Source organism: Procambarus clarkii, chromosome 78 (assembly GCF_040958095.1).
Source record: "Procambarus clarkii isolate CNS0578487 chromosome 78, FALCON_Pclarkii_2.0, whole genome shotgun sequence".
Taxonomy (NCBI): Eukaryota; Metazoa; Arthropoda; class Malacostraca; order Decapoda; family Cambaridae; genus Procambarus; species Procambarus clarkii.
Window position 1 is genome coordinate 19,341,291 of NC_091227.1, and position 13,455 is coordinate 19,354,745.

Here is a 13,455-nt window from a genome sequence, read left to right on the forward strand (position 1 = left end):
ATTTGAATCCTAAGCGTGATTTTTGAGCCGAATTCTGTCTCTCTGCACCTATTTTCAGTTTCAAATTACGACGTTTCATACCGAAAATATGCCAATTACTGTAAACGGCGATGGGTCATATTTTGCCCAAACCCCCCTGCAGTTTTCAAAATGTCTGAAATGTCGGAAATTTGACTCCTGAGCGTGATTTTTTATCCGAATTGTGACTCTCTGCACCTATTTTCAGTTTCAAATTACGACTTTTTATACCGAAAATATGCCAATTACTAAAAACGGCGATGGGTCATATTTTGCCCAAACCCCACTGCAGTTTTCAAAATGTCTGAAATATCGGAAATTTGACTCCTGAGCGTGATTTTTTATCCGAATTCTGACTCTGTGCACCTGTTTTCAGTTTCAAATTACGACTTTTTATACCGAAAATATGCCAATTACCGAAAACGGCGATGGGTCATATTTTTCCCAAACCCCCCTGCAGTTTTCAAAATGTCTGAAATGTCGGAAATTTGACTCCTGATCGTGATTTTTGAGCCGAATTCTGACTCTCTGCACCTATTTTCAGTTTCAAATTACGACGTTTCATACCGAAAATATGCCAATTACTAAAAACGGCGATGGGTCATATTTTGCCCAAACGCCCCTGCAGTTTTCAAAATGTCTGAAATGTGGGAAATTTGACTCCTGAGCGTGATTTTTTAGCCGAATTCCATCTCTCTGCACCTATTTTCAGTTTCAAATTACGACGTTTCATACCGAACATATGCCAATTACTGTAAAAGGCGATGGGTCATATTTTGCCCAAACCCCCCTGCAGTTTTCAAAATGTCTGAAATGTCGGAAATTTGACTCCTGATCGTGATTTTTGAGCCGAATTCTGACTCTCTGCACCTATTTTCAGTTTCAAATTACGACGTTTCATACCGAAAATATGCCAATTACTAAAAACGGCGATGGGTCATATTTTGCCCAAACGCCCCTGCAGTTTTCAAAATGTCTGAAATGACGGAAATTTGACTCCTGAACGTGATTTTTGAGCCGAATTCCATCTCTCTGCACCTATTTTCTGTTGCAAATTACGACGTTTCATACCGAAAATATGCCAATTACTGTAAAAGGCGATGGGTCATATTTTGCCCAAACCCCCCTGCAGTTTTCAAAATGTCGGAAATGTCGAAAATTTGACTCCTAAGCGTGATTTTTTATCCGAATCCTGACTCTCTGCACCTATTTTCAGTTTCAAATTACGTCTTTTTATACCGAAAATATGCCAATTACTGAAAACGGCGATGGGTCATATTTTGCCCAAACCCCACTGCAGTTTTCAAAATGTCTGAAATGTCGGAAATTTGACTCCCAAGCGTGATTTTTTATCCGAATTCTGACTCTCTGCACCTATTTTCAGTTTCAAATTACGACTTTTTATACCGAAAATATGCCAATTACTGAAAACGGCGATGGGTCATATTTTGCCCAAACCCCCCTGCAGTTATTTAAATGTCTGAAATGTTGGAAATTTGACTTCTGAGCCTGATTTTTTATCCGAATTCTGACTCTCTGCACCTAATTTCAGTTTCATATTACGACTTTTTATACCGAAAATATGACAATTACTGAAAACGGCGATGGCTAATATTTTGCCCAAACCCCCCTGAAGTTTTCAAAATGTCTGAAATGTCGGATATTTGACTCCTGAGCGTGATCTTTGAGCCGAATTCTGACTCTCTGCACCTATTTTCAGTTTCAAATTACGAAGTTTCATACCGAAAATATGCCAATTACTGAAAACGGCGATGGGTCATATTTTGTCCAAACCCCTCTGCAGTTTTTAAAATGTCTGAAATATCGGAAATTTGACTCCTGAGCGTGATTTTTGAGCCGAATTCTGACTCTCTGCACCTATTTTCAGTTTCAAATTACGACGTTTCATACCGAAAATATGCCAATTACTGTTCACGGCGATGGGTCATATTTTGCCCAAACCCCCCGGCAGTTTTCAAAATGTCTGAAATGTCGGAAATTTGACTCCTGAGCGTGATTTTTTATCTAAATTCTGACTCTCTGCACCAATTTTCAGTTTCAAATTACGACTTTTATACCGAAAATATGCCAATTACTGAAAACAACGATGGGTCATATTTTGCCCAAACCCCCCTGCAGTTTTCAAAATGTCTGAAATGTCGGAAATTTGACTCCTGAGCGTGATTTTTGAGCCGAATTCTGACTCTCTGCACCTATTTTCAGTTTCAAATTACGACGTTTCATTCCGAAAATATGCCAATTACTGTACACTGCGATGGGTCATATTTTGCCCAAACCCCCCCCTGCAGTTTTTAAAACGTCTGAAATGTCGGAAATTTGAATCCTGAGCGTGATTTTTGAGCCGAATTCTGACTCTTTGCACCTATTTTCAGTTTCAAATTACGACGTTTCATAGCAAAAATATGCCAATTACTGTAAACAGCGATGGGTCATATTTTGCCCAAACCCCCCTGCAGTTTTCAAAATGTCTGAAATGTCGGAAATTTGACTCCTGAGCGTGGTTTTTGAGCCGAATTCTGACTCTCTGCACCTATTTTCAGTTTCAAATTACGCCTTTTTATACCGAAAATATGCCAATTACTGAAAACGGCGATGGGTCATATTTTGCCCAAACGCCCCTGCAGTTTTCAAAATGTCTGAAATGTCGGAAATTTGACTCCTGAGCGTGATTTTTGAGCCGAATTATGACTCTCTGTACGTATTTTCAGTTTCAAATTACGACGTTTCATACCGAAAATATGCCAATTACTGTAAACGGCGATGGTTCATATTTTGCCCAAACACCCCTGCTGTTTTCAAAATGTCTGAAATGTCGGAAATTTGACTGCAGAGCGTGATTTTTTATCCGAATTCTGACTCTCTGCACCTATTTTCAGTTTCAAATTACGACTTTTTATACCGAAAATATGCAAATTACTGAAAACGGCGATGGGTCATATTTTGCCCAAACCCCCCTGCAGTTTTCAAAATGTCTGAAATGTCGGAAATTTGAAACCTGAGCGTGATTTTTTGAGCCGAATTCTGACTCTCTGCACCTATTTTCAGTTTCAAATTACGACGTTTCATACCGAAAATATTCAAATTACTGAAAACTGCGATGGGTCATATTTTGCACAAACCCCCCTGCAGTTTTTAAAATGTATGAAATGTCGGAAATTTGAATCCTAAGCGTGATTTTTGAGCCGAATTCTGTCTCTTTGCACATATTTTCAGTTTCAAATTACGACGTTCCATACCGAAAATATGCCAATTACTGTAAACGGCGATGGGTCATATTTTGACCAAACCCCCCTGCAGTTTTCAAAATGTCTGAAATGTCGGAAATTTGACTCCTGAGCGTGATTTTTTAACCGAATTCTGACTCTGTGCACCTGTTTTCAGTTTCAAATTACGACTTTTTATACCGAAAATATGCCAATTACCGAAAACGGCGATGGGTCATATTTTGCCCAAACGCCCCTGCAGTTTTCAAAATGTCTGAAATGTGGGAAATATGACTCCTGAGCGTGATTTTTGAGCCGAATTCCATCTCTCTGCACCTATTTTCAGTTTCAAATTACGACGTTTCATACCGAACATATGCCAATTACTGTAAATGGCGATGGGTCATATTTTGCCCAAACCCCCCTGCAGTTTTCAAAATGTCTGAAATGTCGGAAATTTGACTCCTGATCGTGATTTTTTAGCCGAATTCTGACTCTCTGCACCTATTTTCAGTTTAAATTACGACGTTTCATACCGAAAATATGCCAATTACTAAAAACGGCGATGGGTCATATTTTGCCCAAACGCCCCTGCAGTTTTCAAAATGTCTGAAATGTCGGAAATTTGACTCCTGAGCGTGATTTTTGAGCCGAATTCCATCTCTCTGCACCTATTTTCTGTTTCAAATTACGACGTTTCATACCGAAAATATGCCAATTACTGTAAAAGGCGATGGGTCATATTTTGCCCAAACCCCCCTGCAGTTTTCAAAATGTCGGAAATTTGACTCATAAGCGTGATTTTTGAGCCGAATTCTGACTCTCTGCACCTATTTTCAGTTTCAAATTACGTCTTTTTATACCGAAAATATGCCAATTACTGAAAACGGCGATGGGTCATATTTTGCCCAAACCCCACTGCAGTTTTCAAAATGTCTGAAATGTCGGAAATTTGACTCCTAAGCGTGATTTTTTATCCGAATTCTGACTCTCTGCACCTGTTTTCAGTTTCAAATTACGACTTTTTATTCCGAAAATATGCCAATTACTGAAAACGGCGATGGGTCATATTTTGCCCAAACCCCCCTGCAGTTATTTAAATGTCTGAAATGTTGGAAATTTGACTTCTGAGCCTGATTTTTTATCCTAATTCTGACTCTCTGCACCTAATTTCAGTTTCATATTACGACTTTTTATACCGAAAATATGACAATTACTGAAAACGGCGATGGCTAATATTTTGCCCAAACCCCCCTGAAGTTTTCAAAATGTCTGAAATGTCGGATATTTGACTCCTGAGCGTGATCTTTGACCCGAATTCTGACTCTCTGCCCCTATTTTCAGTTTCAAATTACGAAGTTTCATACCGAAAATATGCCAATTACTGAAAACGGCGATGGGTCATATTTTGTCCAAACCCCTCTGCAGTTTTTAAAATGTCTGAAATATCGGAAATTTGACTCCTGAGCGTGATTTTTGAGCCGAATTCTGACTCTCTGCACCTATTTTCAGTTTCAAATTACGCCTTTTTATACCGAAAATATGCCAATAACTGAAAACGGCGATGGGTCATATTTTGCCCAAACGCCCCTGCAGTTTTCAAAATGTCTGAAATGTCGGAAATTTGACTCCTGAGCGTGATTTTTGAGCCGAATTATGACTCTCTGTACGTATTTTCAGTTTCAAATTACGACGTTTCATACCGAAAATATGCCAATTACTGTAAACGGCGATGGTTCATATTTTGCCCAAACACCCCTGCAGTTTTCAAAATGTCTGAAATGTCGGAAATTTGACTGCAGAGCGTGATTTTTTATTCGAATTCTGACTCTCTGCACCTATTTTCAGTTTCAAATTACGACTTTTTATACCGAAAATATGCAAATTACTGAAAACGGCGATGGGTCATATTTTGCCCAAACCCCCCTGCAGTTTTCAAAATGTCTGAAATGTCGGAAATTTGAAACCTGAGCGTGATTTTTTTAGCCGAATTCTGATTCTCTGCACCTATTTTCAGTTTCAAATTACGACGTTTCATACCGAAAATATTCAAATTACTGAAAACAGTGATTGGTCATATTTTGCACAAACCCCCCTGCAGATTTTAAAATGTATGAAATGTCGGAAATTTGAATCCTAAGCGTGATTTTTGAGCCGAATTCTGTCTCTCTGCACATATTTTCAGTTTCAAATTACGACGTTTCATACCGAAAATATGCCAATTACTGTAAACGGCGATGGGTCATATTTTGCCCAAACCCCCCTGCAGTTTTCAAAATGTCTGAAATGTCGGAAATTTGACTCCTAAGCGTGATTTTTTATCCGAATTCTGACTCTCTGCACCTATTTTCAGTTTCATATTACAATGAGGCATACCGAAAATATGCCAATTACTGTAAACGGCGATGGGTCATATTTTGCCCAAACTCCCCTGCAGTTTTCAAAATGTCTGAAATGTCGGAAATTTGACTCCTAAGCGTGATTTTTTATCCGAATTCTGACTCTCTGCACCTATTTTCAGTTTCCAATTACGACTTTTTTATACCGAAAATATGCCAATTACTGAAAACGGCGATGGGTCATATTTTGCCCAAACCCCTCTGCAGTTATTAAAATGTCTGAAATGTTGGAAATTTGACTCCTGATCGTGATTTTTTATCCGAATTCTGACTCTCTGCACCTATTTTCAGTTTCAAATTACGACGTTTCTTACCGAAAATATGCCAATTACTGTAAACGGCGATGGGTCATATTTTGCCCAAACCCCCCTGCAGTTTTTAAAATGTATGAAATGTCGGAAATTTGACTCCTAAGCGTGATTTTTGAGCCGAATTCTGACTCTCTGCACCTATTTTCAGTTTCAAATTACGACGTTTCATACCGAAAATATGCCAATTACTGTAAACGGCGATGAGTCATATTTTGCCCAAACCCCCCTGCAGTTTTCAAAATGTCTGAAATGTCGGAAATTTGACTCCTGAGCGTGATGTTTGAGCCGAATTCCATCTCTCTGCACCTATTTTCTGTTTCAAATTACGACGTTTCATACCGAATATATGCCAATTACTGTAAACGGCGATGGGTCATATTTTGCCCAAACCCCCCTGCAGTTTTCAAAATGTATGAAATGTCGGAAATTTGACTCCTAAGCGTGATTTTTTATCCGAATTCTGACTCTCTGCACCTATTTTCAGTTTCAAATTACGACTTTTTATACCGAAAATATGCCAATTACTGAAAACGGCGATGGGTCATATTTTGTCCAAACCCCTCTGCAGTTATTAAAATGTCTGAAATGTTGGAAATTTGACTCCTGATCGTGATTTTTTATCCGAATTCTGACTCTCTGCACCTAATTTCAGTTTCAAATTACAACTTTTTATACCGAAAATATGCCAATTACTGAAAACGGCGATGGGTCATATTTTGCCCAAACCCCCCTGCAGTTTTCAAAATGTCTGAGATGTCGGAAATTTGACTCCTGAGCGTGTTTTTGAGCCGAATTCTGACTCTCTGCACCTATTTTCAGTTTCAAATTACGACGTTTCATACCGAAAATATGTTAATTACTGAAAACGGCGATGGGTCATATTTTTCCCAAACTCCCCTGCAGTTTTCAAAATGTCTGAAATGTCGGAAATTTGACTCCTGAGCGTGATTTTTTAGCCGAATTCTGACTCTCTGCACCTATTTTCAGTTTCAAATTACGACGTTTCTTACCGAAAATATGCCAATTACTGTAAACGGCGATGGGTCATATTTTGCCCAAACCCCCCTGCAGTTTTTAAAATGTATGAAATGTCGGAAATTTGACTCCTAAGCGTGATTTTTGAGCCGAATTCTGACTCTGCACCTATTTTCAGTTTCAAATTACGACCTTTTATACCTAAAATATGCCAATTACTGAAAACGGCGATGGGTCATATTTTGCCCAAACCCCCCTGCAGTTTTCAAAATGTCTGAAATGTCGGAAATTTGACTCCTGAGCGTGATTTTTTAGCCGAATTCTGACTCTCTGCACCTATTTTCAGTTTCAAATTACGACGTTTCATACCGAAAATATGTCAATTACTGTAAACGGCGATGGGTCATATTTAGCCCAAACCACCCTGCAGTTTTCAAAATGTCTGAAATGTCGGAAATTTGACTCCTGAGCGTGATTTTTTATGCGAATTCTGACTCTCTGTACCTGTTTTCAGTTTCAAATTACGACGTTTCATACCGAAAATATGTTAATTACTGAAAACGGCGATGGGTCATATTTTGCCCAAACCCCCCTGCAGTTTTCAAAATGTCGGAAATTTGACTCCTGAGCGTGATTTTTGAGCCGAATTCTGACTCTCTGCACCTATTTTCAGTTTCAAATTACGACGTTTCATACCGAAAATATGCCAATTACTGAAAACGGCGATGGGTCATATTTTGCCCAAATTCCTCTGCAGTTATTAAAATGTCTGAAATGTTGGAAATTTGACTCCTGATCGTGATTTTTTATCCGAATTCTGACTCTCTGCACCTATTTTCAGTTTCAAATTACGACGTTTCTTACCGAAAATATGCCAATTACTGAAAACGGCGATGGGTCATATTTTGCCCAAACCCCCCTGCAGTTTTTAAAATGTATGAAATGTCGGAAATTTGACTCCTGAGCGTGATTTTTGAGCCGAATTCCATCTCTCTGCACCTATTTTCTGTTTCAAATTACGACGTTTCATACCGAAAATATGCCAATTACTGTAAACGGCGATGGGTCATATTTTGCCCAAACCCCCCTGCAGTTTTTAAAATGTATGAAATGTCGGAAATTTGACTCCTAAGCGTGATTTTTTATCCGAATTCAGACTCTCTGCACCTATTTTCAGTTTCAAATTACGACTTTTTATACCGATAATATGCCAATTACTGAAAACGGCGATGGGTCATATTTTGCCCAAACCCCCCTGCAGTTTTCAAAATGTCGGAAATTTGACTCCTGAGCGTGATTTTTGAGCCGAATACTGACTCTCTGCACCTATTTTCAGTTTCAAATTACGACGTTTCATACCGAAAATATGCCAATTACTGAAAACGGCGATGGGTCATATTTTGCCCAAACCCCCCTGCAGTTTTTAAAATGTATGAAATGTCGGAAATTTGACTCATAAGCGTGATTTTTGAGCCGAATTCTGACTCTCTGCACCTATTTTCAGTTTCAAATTACGACGTTTCATACCGAAAATATGCCAATTACTGTAAACGGCGATGAGTCATATTTTGCCCAAACCCCCCTGCAGTTTTCAAAATTTCTGAAATGTCGGAAATTTGACTCCTGAGCATGATTTTTGAGCCGAATTCTGACTCTCTGCACCTAGTTTCAGTTTCATTTTACGACGAGGCATACCGAAAATATGCCAATTACTGTAAACGGCGATGGGTCATATTTTGCCCAAACCACCCTGCAGTTTTCAAAATGTCTGAAATGTCGGAAATTTGACTCATAAGCGTGATTTTTGAGCCGAATTCTGACTCCCTGCACCTATTTTCAGTTTCAAATTACGACGTTTCATACCGAAAATATGCCAATTACTGTAAACGGCGATGGGTCATATTTTGCCCAAACCCCCCTGCAGTTTTCAAAATGTCTGAAAAGTCGGAAATTTGAATTCTGAGCGTGATTTTTGAGCCGAATTCTGACTCTCTGCACCTATTTTCAGTTTCATATTACGATGAGGCATACCGAAAATATGCCAATTACTGTAAACGGCGATGGGTCATATTTTGCCCAAACTCCCCTGCAGTTTTCAAAATGTCTGAAATGTCGGAAATTTGACTCCTAAGCGTGATTTTTTATCCGAATTCTGACTCTCTGCACCTATTTTCAGTTTCCAATTACGACTTTTTATACCGAAAATATGCCAATTACTGAAAACGGCGATGGGTCATATTTTGCCCAAACCCCTCTGCAGTTATTAAAATGTCTGAAATGTTGGAAATTTGACTCCTAATCGTGATTTTTTATCCGAATTCTGACTCTCTGCACCTATTTTCAGTTTCAAATTACGACGTTTCATACCGAAAATATGCCAATTACTGTAAACGGCGATGAGTCATATTTTGCCCAAACCCCCCTGCAGTTTTCAAAATGTCTGAAATGTCGGAAATTTGACTCCTGAGCGTGATGTTTGAGCCGAATTCCATCTCTCTGCACCTATTTTCTGTTTCAAATTACGACGTTTCATACCGAATATATGCCAATTACTGTAAACGGCGATGGGTCATATTTTGCCCAAACCCCCCTGCAGTTTTCAAAATGTATGAAATGTCGGAAATTTGACTCCTAAGCGTGATTTTTTATCCGAATTCTGACTCTCTGCACCTATTTTCAGTTTCAAATTACGACTTTTTATACCGAAAATATGCCAATTACTGAAAACGGCGATGGGTCATATTTTGCCCAAACCCCTTTGCAGTTTTTAAAATGTATGAAATGTCGGAAATTTGACTCATAAGCGTGATTTTTGAGCCGAATTCTGACTCTCTGCACCTATTTTAAGTTTCAAATTACGACGTTTCATACCGAAAATATGCCAATTACTGTAAACGGCGATGAGTCATATTTTGCCCAAACCCCCCTGCAGTTTTCAAAATTTCTGAAATGTCGGAAATTTGACTCCTGAGCGTGATTTTTGAGCCGAATTCTGACTCTCTGCAACAATTTTCATTTTCAAATTACGACGTTTCATACCGAAAATATGCCAATTACTGAAAATGGCGATGGGTCATATTTTGCCCAAACCCCCCTGCAGTTTTTAAAATGTATGAAATGTCGGAAATTTGACTCATAAGCGTGATTTTTGAGCCGAATTCTGACTCCCTGCACCTATTTTCAGTTTAAAATTACGACGTTTCATACCGAAAATATGTCAATTACTGTAAACGGCGATGGGTCATATTTTGCCCAAACTCCCCTGCAGTTTTCAAAATGTCTGAAATGTCGGAAATTTGACTGCTAAGCGTGATTTTTTATCCGAATTCTGACTCTCTGCACCTATTTTCAGTTTCCAATTACGACTTTTTATACCGAAAATATGCCAATTACTGAAAACGGCGATGGGTCATATTTTGGCCAAACCCCTCTGCAGTTATTAAAATGTCTGAAATGTTGGAAATTTGACTCCTGATCGTGATTTTTTATCCGAATTCTGACTCTCTGCACCTAATTTCAGTTTCAAATTACAACTTTTTATAACGAAAATATGCCAATTACTGAAAACGGCGATGGGTCATATTTTGCCCAAACCCCCCTGCAGTTTTCAAAATGTCTGAGATGTCGGAAATTTGACTCCTGAGCGTGTTTTTTGAGCCGAATTCTGACTCTCTGCACCTATTTTCAGTTTCAAATTACGACGTTTCATACCGAAAATATGTTAATTACTGAAAACGGCGATGGGTCATATTTTTCCCAAACCCCCCTGCAGTTTTCAAAATGTCTGAAATGTCGGAAATTTGACTCCTGAGCGTGATTTTTTAGCCGAATTCTGACTCTCTGCACCTATTTTCAGTTTCAAATTACGACGTTTCTTACCGAAAATATGCCAATTACTGTAAACGGCGATGGGTCATATTTTGCCCAAACCCCACTGCAGTTTTTAAAATGTATGAAATGTCGGAAATTTGACTCCTAAGCGTGATTTTTGAGCCGAATTCTGACTCTGCACCTATTTTCAGTTTCAAATTACGACTTTTTATACCGAAAATATGCCAATTACTGAAAACGGCGATGGGTCATATTTTGCCCAAACCCCCCTGCAGTTTTCAAAATGTCTGAAATGTCGGAAATTTGACTCCTGAGCGTGATTTTTTAGCCGAATTCTGACTCTGCACCTATTTTCAGTTTCAAATTACGACGTTTCATACCGAAAATATGCCAATTACTGTAAACGGCGATGGGTCATATTTAGCCCAAACCCCCCTGCAGTTTTCAAAATGTCTGAAATGTCGGAAATTTGACTCCTGAGCGTGATTTTTTATGCGAATTCTGACTCTCTGTACCTGTTTTCAGTTTCAAATTACGACGTTTCATACCGAAAATATGTTAATTACTGAAAACGGCGATGGGTCATATTTTGCCCAAACCCCCCTGCAGTTTTCAAAATGTCGGAAATTTGACTCCTGAGCGTGATTTTTGAGCCGAATTCTGACTCTCTGCACCTATTTTCAGTTTCAAATTACGACGTTTCATACCGAAAATATGCCAATTACTGAAAACGGCGATGGGTCATATTTTGCCGAAACCCCCCTGCAGTTTTTAAAATGTATGAAATGTCGGAAATTTGACTCATAAGCGTGATTTTTGACCCGAATTCTGACTCCCTGCACCTATTTTCAGTTTCAAATTACGACGTTTCATACCGAAAATATGCCAATTACTGTAAACGGCGATGGGTCATATTTTGCCCAAACCCCCCTGCAGTTTTCAAAATGTCTGAAATGTCGGAAATTTGAATTCTGAGCGTGATTTTTGAGCCGAATTCTGACTCTCTGCACCTATTTTCAGTTTCATATTACGATGAGGCATACCGAAAATATGCCAATTACTGTAAACGGCGATGGGTCATATTTTGCCCAAACTCCCCTGCAGTTTTCAAAATGTCTGAAATGTCGGAAATTTGACTCCTAAGCGTGATTTTTTATCCGAATTCTGACTCTCTGCACCTATTTTCAGTTTCCAATTACGAATTTTTATACCGAAAATATACCAATTACTGAAAACGGCGATGGGTCATATTTTGCCCAAACCCCTCTGCAGTTATTAAAATGTCTGAAATGTTGGAAATTTGACTCCTGATCGTGATTTTTTATCCGAATTCTGACTCTCTGCACCTATTTTCAGTTTCAAATTACGACGTTTCTTACCGAAAATATGCCAATTACTGTAAACAGCGATGGGTCATATTTTGCCCAAACCCCCCTGCAGTTTTTAAAATGTATGAAATGTCGGAAATTTGACTCCTAAGCGTGATTTTCGAGCCGAATTCTGACTCTCTGCACCTATTTTCAGTTTCAAATTACGACGTTTCATACCGAAAATATGTCAATTACTGTAAACGGCGATGAGTCATATTTTGCCCAAACCCCCCTGCAGTTTTCAAAATGTCTGAAATGTCGGAAATTTGACTCCTGAGCGTGATGTTTGAGCCGAATTCCATCTCTCTGCACCTATTTTCTGTTTCAAATTACGACGTTTCATACCGAATATATGCCAATTACTGTAAACGGCGATGGGTCATATTTTGCCCAAACCCCCCTGCAGTTTTCAAAATGTATGAAATGTCGGAAATTTGACTCCTAAGCGTGATTTTTTATCCGAATTCTGACTCTCTGCACCTATTTTCAGTTTCAAATTACGACTTTTTATACCGAAAATATGCCAATTACTGAAAACGGCGATGGGTCATATTTTGTCCAAACCCCTCTGCAGCTATTAAAATGTCTGAAATGTTGGAAATTTGACTCCTGATCGTGATTTTTTATCCGAATTCTGACTCTCTGCACCTAATTTCAGTTTCAAATTACAACTTTTTATACCGAAAATATGCCAATTACTGAAAACGGCGATGGGTCATATTTTGCCCAAACCCCCCTGCAGTTTTCAAAATGTCTGAAATGTCGGAAATTTGACTCCTGAGCGTGATTTTTTAGCCGAATTCTGACTCTCTGCACCTATTTTCAGTTTCAAATTACGACGTTTCTTACCGAAAATATGCCAATTACTGTAAACGGCGATGGGTCATATTTTGCCCAAACCCCCCTGCAGTTTTTAAAATGTATGAAATGTCAGAAATTTGACTCCTAAGCGTGATTTTTGAGCCGAATTCTGACTCTGCACCTATTTTCAGTTTCAAATTACGACTTTTTATACCGAAAATATGCCAATTACTGAAAACGGCGATGGGTCATATTTTGCCCAAACCCCCCTGCAGTTTTCAAAATGTCTGAAATGTCGGAAATTTGACTCCTGAGCGTGATTTTTTATCCGAATTCTGACTCTCTGCACCTATTTTCAGTTTCAAATTACGACGTTTCATACCGAAAATATGCCAATTACTGTAAACGGCGATGGGTCATATTTAGCCCAAACCCCCCTGCAGTTTTCAAAATGTCTGAAATGTCGGAAATTTGACTCCTGAGCGTGATTTTTTATGCGAATTCTGACTCTCTGTACCTGTTTTCA